The sequence below is a fragment of the Rhineura floridana genome, chromosome 3 (assembly GCF_030035675.1).
Source record: "Rhineura floridana isolate rRhiFlo1 chromosome 3, rRhiFlo1.hap2, whole genome shotgun sequence".
In the NCBI taxonomy this organism is placed as follows: domain Eukaryota; kingdom Metazoa; phylum Chordata; class Lepidosauria; order Squamata; family Rhineuridae; genus Rhineura; species Rhineura floridana.
Window position 1 is genome coordinate 47284763 of NC_084482.1, and position 18409 is coordinate 47303171.

The following is an 18409-nucleotide window of genomic DNA, read 5'->3' on the forward strand; positions in this document are numbered from 1 at the left end:
ATAGAGACAGGTAGGCAGGCCACCCCAGATGTACCCTTTTCTTAATGAAAATACACTTATAAACTTATAAATTTAGTACACTGATTTGTTTTAAAATCATTAATTTCTCTTTCATTAAAACATTTTGATTATTCTATAAAACATTTCTCCTTTAGATAGCATTCAAGAGTCAAACACTGGAAATCCCTACTCATTTCATCAATCACAGCTTCTCTTGCTCCTAACGCTTCTTGATTCCAAACAATAAAGTAATTAATCTCAGCTTTGTCAAGTACCAGTGATTTGGCAGGAAAACAGGAGACCGCTGTGACCTGCTGCCATCGCATCAGGTTTTTGCTGTTAGCCTGAATAAAATGCTGATTCTGTTTTCTCTGTAAGCATGAATCTCAGGACCCCAATAGGCCTGAAGTTCAGTATTTAACTCCTTATGATTATAAAAGAAATGTGCCTTCTGTGATTATATATGTATGGATATATAGAATTCCCCATTACGGGCTCATGGTATAACAGAGAAAACACATCTATGTATTCTCCCTTCCAAATACACTCCCTTGCTGCCATCAACAAGTGAGCCCCCAGAGCAGCTGACCTCTCCGCAAACGGAACTGTAACAGCCCGGACAGGAGACAGTGGATCAGCAGTGAGCTGGGCTGTCCTCTGCCACAGGAGTGCCCCCGGGGGTCCAAACCCGTCTACAATCATCACTCATAGGCTGTTGCCAGGCAGAAAGAGAGACACCCTGTCCATATCCAGCAGATAGTGCCCCTGAATATGGCAGGCAAGACCACCCCCGAGCAGCTCCCCAAGGCATAGCCCAAGGCCCCATTCCAGGCCACCCAGACATTACCCACACATTACCCTGATGAGTGGACTCACCAAAACCCAGATGAGCTACAGCAGTCTCCACATCAGGACTCCCTGCAGCCACCGACTCTGCCTTAGGGGCTGAATGTACAGGTGCAAACTGACCTGATGAGCCCTCCAGTACAGCTAAGCGAGTTCGGCAGTAGGGCGCGGAGGCTAGGGCCCCCCACTCTGCCCGTCTGTTCCCTGACCTCAACTAAACCGCAGTCCCCAACCCACTGACGTAATAAACCTTAAACAAAACTATGCAGGTAAGAAGCCAGCAGGGGTGTGGGGGCTTTCCAGTTTTTTGCACTGCCTGCAGCATGTACGACTATCTGCCTGTTGGACAGAAGTCATGGGTGTGCTCTCGGTGCAATGAGCTCCTGGCTCTCCGGGAACGACTTCATTTCCTTGAGGCCAAGGTGGCGGACCTGGAAAAGCTGAGAGAGGCAGAGAGGTGTGTGGAGGAGGCCTTCAGGGATGTTATAGCTATGTCCCACTCCAAGGATGATAGCTCTTCTGCTATCATGGAGAACGATGGTCTCGGGGAAGGAGAGCATCCAGCCAAGGAAGAGGGAAACGATCCCTTAGAAGGGACCCATTTCTTGGGGGATGAGCAGCTATCCTCTCGTGCCGAGGATATATCTCCAGGGGGTGGAGGGATCCTTGTAGTGGGTGATTCGATCATTAGGAACATAGACAGTGGGGTGTGTGATGGACGTGTAGACTGCAAGGTGTTTTGCCTGCCTGATGCAAAGGTTGCGGATATCGCTTGTTGTTTAGATAGTTTGGTAGACAGTGCTGGGGAGGAGTCAGTGGTCGTGGTGCACGTTGGCACCAATGACATGGGGAAATGCAGCCATGAGGTCCTGGAAGCAAAATTTAGGTTGCTAGGTAGGATGCTGAAAGCCAGGACCTCCAAGGTGGCTTTCTCTGAAATGCTACCGGTTCCACGCACAGGACCAGCCAGACAGGCACAGCTTTGCAGTCTCAATGCGTGGATGAGACGATGGTGTCGGGTGGAAGGGTTTGGATTTGTTAGGCACTGGGGAACATTTTGGGACAAGCCGGGCCTGTACAAAAGGGACAGGCTCCACTTGAACCAGAATGGAACCAGACTGCTGGCACTTAAAATTAAAAAGGTGGCAGAGCAGCTTTTAATCTGACTGAAGGGGGAAACCCGACAGGAGCCGAGGAAGGTCCGGTTCGGAGTAAACCTCCCCCCGGGATAAAGACCAGATGAAATTTTAAAAGAGGTAGGCCTAGAAGTAGGCATTGTGAGAGCAGGGGCACAGGATATAAATTCAGAAGGGCAAAATTACCACAGGCCAAACCACAAGTGCCAAAGACACTTGAAGAGAGACACTGCTTACAAGTGCCCGTACGCTAATGCTAGGAGCCTCCGAACCAAGATGGGAGAACTGGAGTGCTTGGTCTTAGAGAAGAGCATTGATATAGTGAGCATAACGGAGACCTGGTGGAATGGAGAAAACCAGTGGGATACGGTTATCCCTGGATATAAACTATATCGGGAGGACAGGGAAGGACGTATTGGTGGCGGAGTCGCTCTATACGTGAAAGAAGGCATTGAATCCAGCAAGCTCGAAACCCCAAAACAGGTGGACTCCTCCACAGAATCGTTGTGGGTGGTGATACCATGCCCCAGGAGGGATTTAATACTGGGAATGATCTATCGTCCCCCTGATCAAAATGCTCAGGGAGACCTGGAGATGAGATATGAAATTGAAGAAGCATCCAAACTAGGATATGTGGTAGTAATGGGTGACTTCAACTACCCAGACATAGACTAGCTGCATATATGTTCCAGTCATGACAAAGAAGCAAAATTTCTAGATATTCTAAATGACTATGCCCTAGACCAGTTGGTCATGGAACCGACCAGAGGGACGGCAACCCTGGACTTAATCCTCAGTGGGGACCAGGACCTGGTGTGAGATCTAAGTGTTGTCGAACCAATTGGGAGCACTGACAAATCACCGGGCCCGGATGGCATCCACCCGAGAGTTCTCAAAGAGCTCAAATGTGAAATTGCTGATCTGCTAACTAAAATATGTAACTTGTCCCTCAGGTCCTCCTCCGTGCCTGAGGACTGGAAAGTGGCAAATGTAACGCCAATATTCAAAAAGGGATCCAGAGGGGATCCCGGAAATTACAAGCCAGTTAGCTTAACTTCTGTCCCTGCAAAACTGGTAGAAAGTATTATTAAAGCTAGATTAACTAAGCATATAGAAGAACAAGCTTTGCTGAAGCAGAGCCAGCATGGTTTCTGCAAGGGAAAGTCCTGTCTCAGTAACTTATTAGAATTCTTTGAGAGTGTCAACAAGCATATAGATTGAGGTGATCCAGTGGACATAGTGTACTTAGACTTTCAAAAAGAGTTTGACAAGGTACCTCACCAAAGACTTCTGAGGAAGCTTAGCAGTCATGGAATAAGAGGAGAGGTCCTCTTGTGGATAAGGAATTGGTTAAGAAGCAGAAAGCAGAGAGTAGGAATAAATGGACAGTTCTCCCAATGGAGGGCTGTAGAAAGTGTAGTCCCTCAAGGATAAGTATTGGGACCTGTACTTTTCAACTTGTTCATTAATGACCTAGAATTAGGAGTGAGCAGTGAAGTGGCCAAGTTTGCTGATGACACTAAATTGTTCAGGGTTGTTAAAACAAAAAGGGATTGTGAAGAACTCCAAAAAGACCTCTCCAAACTGAGTGAATGGGCAGAAAAAATGGCAAATGCAATTCAATATAAACCAGTGTAAAATTATGCATAATGGAGCAAAAAATCTGAATTTCACATATACGCTCATGGGGTCTGAACTGGCGGTGACCAACCAGGAGAGAGACCTCGGGGTTGTAGTGGACAGCACAATGAAAATGTCGACCCAGTGTGTGGCAGCTGTGAAAAAGGCAAATTCCATGCTAGCGATAATTAGGAAAGGTATTGAAAATAAAACAGCCAATATCATAATGCCGTTGTATAAATCTATGGTGCAGCCGCATTTGGAATACTGTGTACAGTTCTGGTCGCCTCATCTCAAAAAGGATATTCTAGAGTTGGAAAAGGTTCAGAAGAGGGCAACCAGAATGATCAAGGGGATGGAGCGACTCCCTTACGAGGAAAGGTTGCAGCATTTGGGGCTTTTTAGTTTAGAGAAAAGGTGGGTCAGAGGAGACATGATAGAAGTGTATAAAATTATGCATGGCATTGAGAAAGTGGATAGAGAAAAGTTCTTCTCCATCTCTCATAATACTAGAACTCATGGACATTCAAAGAAGCTGAATGTTGGAAGATTCAGGACAGACAAAAGGAAGTACTTCTTTACTCAGTGCATAGTTAAACTATGGAATTTGCTCCCACAAGATGCAGTAATGGCCACCAGCTTGGATGGCTTTAAAAGAAGATTAGACAAATTCATGGAGGACAGGGCTATCAATGGCTGCTAGCTATGATGGCTGTGCTGTGCCACCCTAGTCAGAGGCAGCACGCTTCTGAAAACCAGTTGCCGGAAGCCTCAGGAAGGGAGAGTGTTCTTGCACTCGGGTCCTGCTTGCGGGCTTCCCCCAGGAACCTGGTTGGCCACTGTGAGAACAGGATGCTGGACTAGATGGGCCACTGGCCTGATCCAGCAGGCTCTTCTTATGTTCTTAAGCAGTCTGAAATAGAATTCCAATAATTATCATATCTACCCTTCTTATCCTGCTTACCTCTAGCCACCTTAGCCTTCTTCCCCATAGTCTCCTGAGGTGGTCTCCTCAACTGCTCCAGAGACTCAATATGGGCTAACACTGACACCACATTAGGCCCCTCATCCTTGGAGAAAGAGGAGTCTGGTGGGGGGAGGAAGTGGCCACTGAGCTGACTGCTTCAGGGCCTTCCTCTTCCCCCCAGAACCACCAATGCCCTTCTTAGGAGACATGGTACTCCCAACCCAGCTTACCTTCAAGGAAAAAGTGGGGAGGGCCTCTTCCAACAGTCTTTCCCAAAATGGCCACCTGTTGAACAGCCTTCCAAAATGGCCACCCTCTGAATGACCTTCCCAAGATGGCCACCTTCAAATGACCTTCCTAAAATGGCCATCTTCAAAACTGACCCACCCAAAATGGCCACCTTCAAAATTGACCTACCCAAAATGGCCACCTTCTCAATGACCTTCCCAAGAAGGCCACCTTCAAAATGGTGGCCAAATCCCCAAATGGCCACCACTCTAGCAAGGCCCCAGGCACAAAATGGTGGCCAACCTAATGAAGGCCCAGGTCTGTCCACCCTACCTGCAAAATGGCACCCATGCACGAGGCCTCCCAAATGACCACCGAGCAAGGCTCAGATATGTGGCCTGCAATGACCCCCTCAGCCGCAAGTTGGTACTCCTAAATGAGTACTCCAAATTAGTACTCCTAAAATGGCAGGCACCAAAAAGGCCACAAAATGGCCACCGAACCAAAAGGGGCCAACCACGTGGCCACAGAATTGCCAGTCAGGCCGCAAAGCTTTTGGTCCTGCCCAACGAGCCAAGCCAGCCAGGCCACACAGGACGCTGGAAAACAGAGCAGACCTGTCAGGCCTAGCCGAGACTCCCCAGCCCCCACTCCAAACCTCACAGACCTTTAAGGGCCCATCAATGACAACACAACAGCACTGCTGCTCCTGACAATGCTGCATCACTCTCTGCCACCACTGCCTCTCTCCCAGCTGCCACTCTCTTCTACGCAGGCCCTCCAGGCCCTTTTTTTATGCCCTCCGGCTGCCGAAACAGGCCACCAGACAAGCCCCAACCAAGCGCCCATGACCCATGACCTGCTCTGTGTGATGCAAGGAGGAAGGAGATTGAGGGAGGGCAGAGTAGAGCTTAAGTTGCCACCCTACCCTACCCCACCCCCTGTGCAATGTGGCACACGTGGCCACACTGCAATTGGGGGGGGCTTTGAAGGCATGCACCTCTGGGTCTGCTGATGGGCGGGAACTGCCTCAGACTGTGGAGGCAGAGTATAGGAATCATGCATATTCTCATACAGACCAGTAAAGGCAGGTGTTTTTTAAAAAGCTGGGATTTAATTAAATTACACTGATAAATAAGCACAAACAAAAATAAAAACAAAAATAGAAAAGCAAATTATGTTTGATTACTGGATGGAATAGCTTGCTTGCCAGTCATCCCTTTTTGTTTTGTAACAGTAATGCTATAAAACACCTGAAGTATAAAGTTCTACACCAAATACCTCCAGCTTTGCTGAGGAAAGGCTTAATATTTCCTAAGGGAAAAAGCAAAGGGGAATAAATGAAACGGAGATGGAAAAAACTGACAGGAAGGGGGGAAACCCAAAAAGCTTCCTGGAAGATTAATCTGTATCCTCTGAGCTACTCTCTGATTCTGCCATTTTTTTCCCATGAGGGCTAATGTTAAGTCATTTTCTATTTCACTGGGCAAGTTTAATAAAAGATTATATGGGACTAGCATATCGTGCTATGCTGTACATTAAATGTGCTTTTGTGAGCTTCTGCATTGTCCACAGTAGTGAAAGCTGTTAGGGCTCAGCTGTCCTGAATAAGAGGCTGCATGGTTTTCATCGTAAACATACAAAGGAATTGCTCTGTCAGCTAAACCCAGAAGCAAGATGGCCCACCTACAGTGCAATAGCCTGATCTGTACTTTATCCATGGCATCCTTTAAGAGGATCACATGTTAATCATGTGCTTCTGTTATATAGCCCCAAAAAAGCTATAATGTCAGTTCAGGGTATACCGGTCACAGATTAGAATTTGCTCTTTTCACTTATTTGTTTGTGACAATTTATGCAAGCTTAGAATAATGTAACCATACAGAGTGCGTCCACGTATTTTGCCTAGAGTCACTAATATTTCAAATTGTGTGGATGGATATACTTTGAAATAGGAGTCAATAAAGGTCAGGATAGTGAAACTTGGAGGAAACTTCAAAGAAAACGTACAGTCTCTGGGAATGGTGAACTGAGGATGATGATGATGGCCCCCAAGTGGGGTTTCCACGAGAGCTTATCATTGATGTTTAAGCCTAGATATTTAAAGGACCGGACCTGTTCAAGAGATTGCCCGTTTAAGGTCCAGTTCGATTTTGATTTCCTGTACTTCCCACAAATCATTATTTTAGTTTTGGAATGATTTACTTGGAAACGATGGTCTTTGCAATATTCTTCCAAATGGGCTAGAATTCTATTTAACTCGATTTTATTCAGAGAGAATAGGGTCAGATCATCGGCGTATAATAAAGACGAAATCTTCCTATTCCCCAGTGATGGCGAAAAAAATGTAGGAGAGGTCAGAGCAGGAATAATATCGTTTATATAAAAATTAAAAAGGAAAGGGGCCAATATGCACCCCTGTTTGACCCCTCTCTCTACAGGGATTTCTTGGGAGAGAGTTCTATTTCTCCCTATTCTGACCCACATAAAGTTTGCCTGATGGAGGGACTGGATTAACCACAAGAGCCACTTATCGATATTGGATTGCCCGAGTTTATGCCACAAGTCTCTGATTGAGTCAAAGGCAGAAGTAAAGTCCACAAATGCCACGAATAAAGAGGCATTTGGCCCTGTTAAGGACTTTTGTATTAAGTGGTGGAGAACATAAACGTGGTCTACTGTACTTCTGCCTTTCCTGAATCCAGCCTGCTCTACGTGAATAATAGAATTCTTAGATTAGAATTCCCATTCTAATAATTTGTTTAGAAGATAGCGCCCATACATTTTCGATGTCACATCTAGTAGGCTAATAGGCCTATAGTTATGGGGATCTGAGGGGTCGCCTTTCTTAAAGATAGGCACCATTATGCTGGTGCGCCAACCAGTAGAAATGTCCCCGGTGGAATTAATATGTGAGAAGAGAATGGCCAAGAGAGGGCCCCACCAGGAGATTTCTGCGTGAAATAAATCAGGGGGCAGCATGTCCTCCCCTGGGGCTTTACCAGCTCGTATTTCCCCGATGTCCGAGATGGTGATGGGGGGCCATGATGGTAATGAAGTCACCTCGACAGGACAGGGTGACAGTGGCAGTACAACACGTCCAAAAATGACACAAAAATATGAAACCCAAGTTTCTGAAAGGATAGGAGGAATTGGCATGAAATAATCCTGGGCAAGTCCCCCCTGAATTCAGGGTCATTTCTTTGGATCAAAGCCAGGCCCAGGGCCTGCCAGTTGTTAGTGACGAAAGCCTGTTTTTTCCCTTTAAGTAGCTTTTTATATGCCCTTTTTAGTGAGAGCAGGTGAAAAATGGCTACATCAGAATTATCTCTTTAAGGTCCTCATTTGGGCACGTAATTTTCTTTTCATAAATCTGCAATCCCTGTCAAACCACGATTTGGGGGCATTTGGGTGCCTCTCTACATCTGTTGAAGTCACCGCTGGTTTGAGGGCTTTGATGATATCCTCATATATTTTGGGAATGTCCTCCGGAGTTTTAGAGGCCAGCTGGTGCAGTTCTGACAATGCGCTCGTCTCTAATGTCCTTTTTACCTCTAGCTCAATTTCTGCGGTCCATTTGAGTCGCTTAGTCCCTTGCAAGCTGTCTAATATCGGGGCAATCGTGTGGGACTGGGGATGGCAAGAGAGGTGGAAAAAACCGTGTAGGACCACTCTCAGAGGGAGGTGGTCGCTATCCGGCCTAGCCTCCACAGTGACTTCTTTGACAAAGGGAACTAAAGAGGGCGAACCGAGGATGTAATCAACTACACTTGCTCCCTTTCCTGAGATGAAAGTGTAATGGCCATTGGAAGAATCCAAATAAGACCCATTAAAGCACATTAAATGAAATTTAATAATCAGGTAAAAAAGGGCACTCGACTACTTTGTGCTAGGGTTTGCAGGCAGCTAAGGAGATTTTTCTATATCCACGGTGGGCAGCTAATTAACCCAATGTTAAAAATCTATGCCGCCAAAGTCCTCCCAAAAATCCTATATGGATCAGTACTCTGGTGGCTTGAACAACAGAGGACTGGGGGCTCGGCCCAAGGGGGACAGGCAATACTAGACACTTACGATCTTTCTCTAAGCTTTTTGGCCTTAACCCCACTCAACTTAGAAATTGGGTATTCAATTACGATGCGAACCAAGATAGGGCAACAATTATTGCAGCCCCTTTTTCATCTTGGTTCCCCCACATTAAATTCAATCACGCCAAACCCCACTACTTCGACACTTTGTCATGTGCCCCCTTATGAAGAGCATTCACAGAGCTCAGATTTCAAGTAATGCCCACAGCTTACCTTAAAGGTAGGTACTTGGGAATCCCTACGCAGAAGCGACACTGTATCTTTGGTTGTAAAGTACCCGAAGATCTAGTTCATTATATGTTCCAGTGCCCGCTGTACAGGAACCCTAGACAGAAATTCTTAGCCCCTCTGATTAGTCGTATGGGGGGGACATCATGCGGAGACTGGGTGATCGTGCTTCTGGCTGATAATTACAAGCAGGTCACAATTGCAGTAGCAAATTATGCTCTAGCTGCGAAAAAGCTCAGAGCAAATCATGTAAAAGTTTCATCATCCTCAGCCGGATCTGTTTTAACGTTATAGGTATTACGGTTTTAAATGTACATTTCATATTGTGCAATGGCCTATGCCTAAATGCAAATAAAGGATTGACTGACTGATGATGATGGCTGATGGCAGGTAATTATATTGTAGAATTGTTGAAGAGGTAGATTCAACAGAGGAGAGGTAACTTCTGAGAGAAAGACAGCTTCTAGAAGAGGCAATTCTGGCAGAGAAATAACTTCTGAGAGAGAGAGAGATAGGTAAAAAAGGAGTGTTGTCCTCTTGGGCTACTAGGCCGGCAGCTAGCTTCACTGATGACTGAAACAAACTGAGGCAGGTTTTGGAGGGAAAACTAACTAACCAATTAAAGAGAGGGGTGATGTCACCTGACAGGAAGTTACTGTAAGGCTAAGGGAGCATAGAGACAGACCACTAGAGTTTCATAACTCTAACCTAATAAATTCTTAATAAATACCTTCTTTAGCACAATGGAAGGAGGCTCCCTGCATAGTAGGTGTTGAGTCTGATGGAGCATGGTTCTCAGCTAATATTTTTAACACATTATATCCTTGCAAAAAGCTCTATAAGCTAATGTGTATTCAGACACTATGGATGGATAATGGGAGTCTTCCTTCCTTCCTTCCTTTCAGGAGCTAAAGTTGGCGTACACAGTTCTCCCCTCTCCATTATATCCTCACAACAGTCCTATTTGGTAGGTAAGGCTGAGAGACAGTGACTGTACCAGGTCACCCAGTGAGCCTAACCATTACACCGCACTGGCTTTTCTTTGCCAAAAAGATGTATTGCTTCCAAAGAAGATCAAGAACTTAGACTGAACTCCATCACTCTGTCAATACCAGTTCACATTATTTTTAAACAATTGCTGCATGAGACATATAGCTGGGTGTGTAGGTTAAGTGAAATGGCCAGTAAACAAGCATGCCAAGGATCTTTGATAGGTATTTGTTTGTGTTTACTTATGTACTTTTGGTGACTAAATGTGTTGGTGACTAAAAATGTGTTTTTAAATTTGTATATTTGTTTTTAATGTTTTTAATTGTTGTAAACCGCCCAGAGAGCTTCAGCTATGGGGTGGTATACAAATGCAATCAATCAATTAACAGAGTAGCATCAGCAGTGTATGGAAGAGTCACCAGTTTCCCCCCACTCCAAGTGGCAGTGAAATTCTATTCATGTGTATTTGGAGTAAGTCCGCTGAGTTCCATAGGGCTTGTTCTGTCAGAATTTTTGGTGTGTGTATATATATATATATATATATATATATATATATATATATATATATATATATATATATATATATATATATATAAAGCTTCTTTAAAAATGTTTTTAATGTTTTGTTTTAATGTATTTTAAAGTCTGTTTTTATGATGTTTTAAAGTGTTTATAGTGTTTGTTTGCAGCCCTGGGCTCCTGCTGGGAAGAAGGGTGGGATATTAATCAACTAATAAATAAATAAATAAATATAGCAGTGGAGTGCAGAAATAACTGGTCTAAGACTGGTAGTTGAAAGCATAAAGAAGCTTAAGATTTATTACTACAAAGAGGTAAAGTCATACATGCTGAATTTTATATAATAATAATCATAATCATAATAGTAAAATATCGCACCCTTCCTCCCAGAAGGAGCCCAGGGCAGAAACTACCCATGCAACTTGCACTCAGAGAGCCATTACTAACTACCTAAGAACAAAGACAGGAAGGGAAGGAAGGAAGGAGAGGAGCAAAGCCTGCAAAAACAACAAACATGTTAGAGGAGGAATCAGCAGAGGGAAGAATAGATTGCATTTCTGTCTATCACTCCCCATTTGTTTAGGTCACCTGTAACATGTGCTAGTGCTTTACTCTGAACATGTTCCAAGTAAGTGGATCTACCTGGGAGCAAGTCCCATTTAAGTCAATAGGACTTACTTCTGAACAGACATGCAGAGTAGATACTGAGTGCCATTCTATGAATTGTTATCTGGGAGTAAGTGCCTGCATTCAGTAGGACTACTTCTGAGTACACATGCAAAGTAACCAGCTGAAAGGCTGGCAACCAAGAGGTTTTTCTGTATCTTTAAAAGTTGTGCAGGGGGAAGGGAGAATTCCACCTTGTGGTTTTTCCCATTACAGTGTTGCAAGAACACCTGCACTTGGCTGATTTTCTCTTCTCCTAAGATACAGGATCAGTCTCAGGCCCCGAGCCTGGCAACCCTATAGGGTAGCCATAAGTTGGGATAGACTTAAAGGCAGTCCATTTCCATTTCCAGTACAATAATCCACTCCTGTTTTTCTCTCAAGCTTTTTTTCATTTAAACCACTGGGTGGGTTGGTGGGTGGGTATTGTTAAACAATTAGGAATCAGAACCCCTTGCTGAAGTGCTGCAGATCACCCCAAGATCTACCAGTGAATCTCAATTTTACTTTTTATCAAGCCTAGCTGGACATTTATCCTTGGCAAATAGATTTCAGATGCTCCATAGTTCTGTTTGTGAACTCCTTATCTCTACAGCAGTGTCAAGAGAAGCTAATGAGACAAAGCAGGAACTGACAGCAGTACTAGGAGATCATTATTTGGAACAGGGAATACCTCTATTTACACAAGTGCCTTGGTGAGTAGAAATGATGGGAAAGGAAGTAAAGAGAAGGACAAGAAATGAAATAAATGGGGATTTGGTAAAATATGTTTCAAAGTTAGACCATGCATGACAAAAGCTCTTTAAAACTATCAGGATATATTGTTTTATGCAATGTCTCTATCTTTCTAAGTAGTTTACCAGTCTATCTGTGGTTGATGGCAACACAGCTGCATTTAAAATGATAAATATTTTTAAATGAAGCTATAAATCTTTCCAGACTCATGGCCTTTTTCTACCTTGGAAAACAAATCTTTAGCAAGTTGATCACGGACTGTAGAATTTTGCAGCTGCCAAAAGAACCAGCAATATTAGCTATGAGACCTAATCCTGCAAACATTTAGGTACTGAACATTTTGTTATGTGCCTTCAAGTCGATTACGACTTATGGCGACCCTATGAATCAGTGATCTCCAAGAGCATCTGTGGCTTCCTTTATGGAATCAATCCATCTCTTGTTTGGCCTTCCTCTTTTTCTACTCCCTGCTGTTTTCCCCAGCATTATTGTCTTTTCTAGTGAATCATGTCTTCTCATGATGTGTCCAAAGTATGATAACCTCAGTTTCATCATTTTAGCTTCTAGTGACAGTTCTGGTTTATGAAAATATACACTTAAGACAAGCAGGCAAGTCACCATGTGGTCTGCATGCCCATCACAAACCCAACTATCTAGGGATGGGGGACAAAGTTGATTCAGTTTGCATTTTAGATTTCCACAGGGCAAACAAGCCTAATGTGTACTTTTCAAAACAATATGTGAACCAAAACAAAGCCACCCATCAACATTCACACTTACCCAAATTTTCAGTGCAGCTTTCCAGCCAAGTAATTTTTATTTATTTATTTATTATTTAATGTGTATCCCCCCTTCCTCCCAGCAGGAGCCCAGGGCAGCAAATAAAGCGCTAAAAACACTTTAAAGTAATGCACTTAGTAATGCATACAAAAATGCATATATTAGGTAAAGGGTGCATAGAAATGCACATATTAGTGAAAATAACATACAAAAATGCATTATATTAGGAAAAATTGCTTTGTAAAAATGTGTTCAGTTCATTTGAAATGTGGTGCTGGAGGGGAGCTTTGTGCATACCATGGACTGCGAAAAAGACAAATAATTGGGTGTTAGAACAAATTAAACCAGAACTGTCACTAGAAGCTAAAATGATGAAACTGAGATTATCATACTTTGGACACATAATGAGAAGACATGATTCATTAGAAAGGATAATAATGCTGGGGAAAACAGCAGGGAGTAGAAAAAGAGGAAGGCCAAACAAGAGATGGACTGATTCCATAGGGGAAGCCACAGACCTGAACTTACAAGATCTGAACAGGGTGGTTCATGACAGATGCTCTTGGAGGTCACTTATTCATAGGGTTGCCATAAGTCATAATCGACTTGAAGGCACATAACAACAACAACAACAAAAAAAATGTGTGTATGAGGAGAAATTAGCACTAAAATTAAAAATTAATAGCACTAAAAAAATCAGAAACTGATGTGAAAATGTAGAGAACTGAACTTAAGACTGGAAAAATGAGAAACAGAGGAAGCAAAATTGACAGATTCACCCATTCCTACAGCTATCTATGTCCCTAATGATTGAATTGCTGACTACCAGAAGCCCCCAATCTCTAGAGGAATATCCTCAGTACAAGAAAGTCATATGTTTCTCCCTCAGAAAATGAATCTGTTCAATGGGTTTTTTTCTTCTTCCAGAGTGCCCCCCTTCTCCAAGGCCCTCATTCTCTTTGACAACAAAGCAGATATCACCCTGGGAGTGGAACGCCTCTAAAGTGTCCCTGAAGTCCTCTTCAATTAATCTCTCTGATTCTTTCAGTTGCTCCAGGTCAGTTACCTTGGCTGTAAGGAACAAACTCATTTCCTGCAGGCCTTGAGCATACCGCATAAAGTACACATGCTCAACACCTGCCTAGCAGGCATCCATTGTCATCCTTGTCATTCTGAACAATACACTGGACAGCCCTCACACCCATGCTGGCTTTCTATAGGAATACCTATTGTTGAACTTCTTTACTTGGGATTTGTTGTGTGAAAAAATGGAAGGGAGTAGTCTGCCCTAGCCTCCTCACCTTGCTGCCAAACTCACTTATAACCTTGACACTTCATCTGCCAGGGCTTCCCTTTTGCACATAAAATGGGCTCCTTTGCTAGGTTGCCCTAAATTTATAGGCCTACTGCTGTAGCAGCAGCAACCAATAAAATCAGGAGGTCCTTGTTTCAAAAGTACAGGACTCAGCTACTGAGCTGCAGCAAATTCCAGTAAATAGAAATTTGAGAGGGGAATTTTAGGCTCATTTATCCTCCCTGAGAATGTTTTTTTTTTGTCAGGGGAGTGGACAATGGGTGGTGATTAAGCAGACATTAAAGTGAGGATGTTGGTGGTTTAAGCCCCTCTGGGAATGGTCTGGCTCCCTGTGAAAATCTAAAATGGTTTAGCTTCATTCCCTGTAGTTTAGTTTGTTGTGAAAATGGCATACAACATAGAAGAAAACTTGAACTCATAATACAGGAGAGTAAATATGACTTGATAGGTATAATTGAAACTTGGTGGTTGACTCCCATGACTGTAATACAGCAATTGAAGAATATAACATGTGTAAAAAGAACAGAAGGAATAGAAAGGGAGGTGGACTTGTGCTATATATTAAATATATATTCACTAATAGGCAAAAAAACCTTGCGATTTAAGAACGTACCTATAGCACACAGATATTCTATCAAACTTTAAAAAGCAGGGAAATTGGGCAGCTATAGTGAATGCACTAGGGGAGCAGGAGACCTGACCTCCTCTCTGAGATATTGGACCGCCCTACAAATTGGTCAAAATGCAAACACCATTTGGGTTGGTCTTTCACAGTCCAATCCATTTCCTGTGTAGCTTGGAAGAATTTGGTAACATGTGCCTCTGAGCATATGGTGAGTGGTGGCAACACTTGCCATCTCCAAAGATAGAGAATTATATTTTTCTATGCTTGTTGGTGTTCTTCTTACTTTGCTTCTTTCCTGTGTTATTAATGTTTCTACAGAGAATCTACACTAGAAAATTTTGTTTCCCCCATTATTCATCCCAGAAATCTGTGTCAAATTTATTTTTATTAATTTCAAAGCCTTTTTATTGGTCAGTGTCATATGATGGTGAAGACAGCCTTTTGTGTTTCAAATTGGAGGTTATGTTCTATTTCTATTTTGGGTCCATTAACAGTGGAATCTGGACCTGCAGTTTGATGAAAAATCAGTCTGATTCCAATATGTTGCTACTTCAGCAATGACTCTAGCTGTTGGAAAAAAGAGGATGCATGTTTTCAGCCTGCTATGTTCAAACCACTTCATTTAAGGCAAGGTGGGCACAGTCAATTAAAAACATAGAGCACACCTAGCATTTTGCTAGAATATATTTCACCTACCACTGTTTTGTGCAAGTTGAGACACTTCTGAGGTCCACTGGAGACTATTTTGCAGAAGTCAGTGCCATTATTCCACACTTATGTTTGGAGTTTTTTTAGTATAAATTTTGCAAAGTGTTGCTGTACTTCACATATTCATAGAAACAAAAGCAAAAGAAAATGATTTCCTATAGAAAACTTCACTAAAATTGCAAAGTAAATCAGACATATTTAAAGTGAGCATCTGAACTATATCAACTGTCTTAATAATATTGCTTCCTCCCAGCTAAAATAAGATCAGCACAGGACATATCTTCTTTCTATTATTTGGGCTGATTGCAGGTGTTGCCACCACTCACCATATGCTCAGAGGCACATGTTACCAAATTCTTCCAAGATACACAGCAAGTGGATTAGACTGCGAAAGATCAACCAAAATGGTGTTTGCATTTTGACGAATTTGTAGGGCAGTACAATATCTCAGAGAGGAGGTCAGGTCTCCTGCTCCCCTGGTGCATTCACTATAGCTGCCCAATTTCCCTGCTTTTTAAAGTTTGATAGAATATCTGTGGGTTATAGGTACGTTCTTAAACCACAAGTTTTTTTGCCTATTAGTGAATTTCCCTGCTTTTTAATCTGGGAGGTAAGAAATGGGATCCTGTGCAAGTTTGCTGAGAATGGATGGATCATTTGCATGCTTATTGAGTTCAATGGGATTTACTCCTCTGCAATCATGCTTAGGATAGGTGAAACTGACCACAGAGGATGGGGAGGGGAGGAGGAGGAGGAGGGAGGGGAGGACATGCAGAGGGGAGGACTGGGAGGGGAGCAGGTAGTATGGGGAGGGGAGGAGAAGGACAGGTTTGATCATTTGCATGTTTATTAAATTCAGTGCAATTTACTCCCGTGCAATCATGCTTAGGATAGGTAAAACTGACCAGGGGCGGGGAAGGGAGGGAGGGCTGGAGTGGGCAGAGTAGGAGGGAGAGGAGAGGAGAGGAGAGGGGAGGGGAAAAGCAGGTCTGATAATAATAATAATAAAATAAAATTTTATTTAGCAGAAGCCCATCTGTCCGACTGAACGGACACTCTGGGCGATGTACAATATAAAATACAATATAAAATACAATCTCCTTATATACATAATCATCACATTATTAATGTCATAACATCTCATCTAAAGACCATCTTACGCTAATACAGTGTAAAACCTAACCCACCCCAGAGATCCCATAGGCCTGCCTGAAGAGCCAGGTCTTCAAGGCTCGGCGAAAAGTCAACAGGGAGGGGGCATGCCGAAGGTCAAATCATTTGCATGCTTATTTTCAATGGGATTTACTCCTATGCAATCTTGGTTAGGATAGGAAAAACTGACCTTGGGGGAGGAGGAGTGGGAGTGGGAAGGAGAGTATTGGAGGGGGGCAAAGGAAGGGGGAGGGGAGGGCAGGTTTGATCATTTGCATGCTTATAGAGTTCAATGGTATTTACCTCCATGCAGTCATGTTTAAGATAGGTAAAACTGACCGTGGGGAGGAGGAAGGGGAGGGGGAGGGGATTGGAAGGGAATTGGGAGGGAGGGGCAAAGGAAGGGGGAGTGAAGGGGCAAGAGGAGGGGATAGGAGGAAGGAGAAGGGAGTGTGGGTTTGATCATTTGCATATTTTTCAAGTTCAGTGGGATTTATTTCTGTGCAATCACATTTGAAAATGGAAATGGACTGCCTTCAAGTCAATCCCCACATATGACGACCCTTTGAATAGGGTTTTCATGGTAAACAGTATTCAGAGGTGATTTCACCATTGCCTTCCTCTGAGGCTGAGAGGCCGTGACTGGCCCAAGGTCAACCAGTGAGCTTCATGGCTGTGTGGGGATTCGAACCTTGCTCTCCCAGGTCGTAGTCCAACACTGACCCAGGGAAGAGGCAGGGAGTGGGAGGGAAGGAGATTGGGTGGGTGGGCACTGGGCAGAAGGGAAGCCCCTTTCCTTTCCAAAAGGAAAACATTGTAAACAGAATCATTCTTTTTCAGGTTTCCCCCACCTTTTTATTCTACAGCAGACACATGTAGCCTCCCACACAAATTTAAACCAAAGCTGTTCCTGGCCACATCCACACGAGACTATTATTTCACTTTAGGCAGCCATGGCTTCTCCCAAAGAATCCTGGGAAGTGTAGTTAGTGAAGGGTGCTGAGAGTTGCTAGGAGATGCCCTGTTCCACTCAAAGAGCTCAATCAGTGCAGCTGACTCTTAAACCACTCTGGCCACTGGAGCTCTATTTCCTCTCAGCACCCTTCACTAACTACACTGTGGCTGGGAGGCCTGGAGCTACTTCTGGGGTGGGTCTGCTTGTTCCCTTGCCTAGGTCCTCTGTGCCAATCCCCTACTCCTACTCCTCTGGGGACTCATCTGATGGACATAAGATGAGATTAGTGAGAGATGCCAAAAGCAACACAATGGTTTCTTCTGGTACATCGATAGTAAAAGATAGAGAAAAGAAATGGTGGTACAGCTACTCAATGAGGATAACATGATAAGAGATGGCAAAGAAAATGCAGAATTGCTCAATTTCTACTTTGGCTCAGTCTTCTCCTCAAAGAGGGTCTATGACCCTCCTGGCAAATGTGAAGTTGAAGGGGTAGGATTGCAGCTTGAAATTGATAGACAAGTGGTCAAGGAATACTTAATCACTTTGAACAAGTTCAAATCTGCAGGCCCCAGTGAACTGCATCCTAGGGAATTGAAGGAACTGGCTGAAGAACTCTCAGAACTACTGTTTATTATATTTGTGAAATCGTGGAGGATGGGTGAAATGTGGGTTAACTGGAGGAGGGCTAATGTTGTCCCTATCTTCAAAAAGGAGGAGCCCTGGGAACTACAGACCAGTCAGCCTGACATCAATCCCTCGGAAAATTCTGGAGCAGATTATAAAGCAGTCAATCTGAAAGCACCTTGAAAATAATGCAGTGATTACTAGAAGCCAACATGGATTTATCA

At 43.6% G+C, this 18409-nt stretch overlaps 1 long non-coding RNA gene across 1 annotated transcript in view; it reads left to right on the forward strand.

Annotated features, from left to right (window-relative positions):
• The first annotated feature begins 11739 nt into the window (after nt 1–11739).
• LOC133382116 (uncharacterized) overlaps nt 11740–18409 on the forward strand; it is a 47609-nt gene continuing 40939 nt past the window's right edge. The window contains exons 1-2 of the long non-coding RNA XR_009761797.1: nt 11740–11983; nt 13731–13860. This is a non-coding gene — a long non-coding RNA (uncharacterized LOC133382116). The remainder of the gene's footprint in view (nt 11984–13730; nt 13861–18409) is intronic.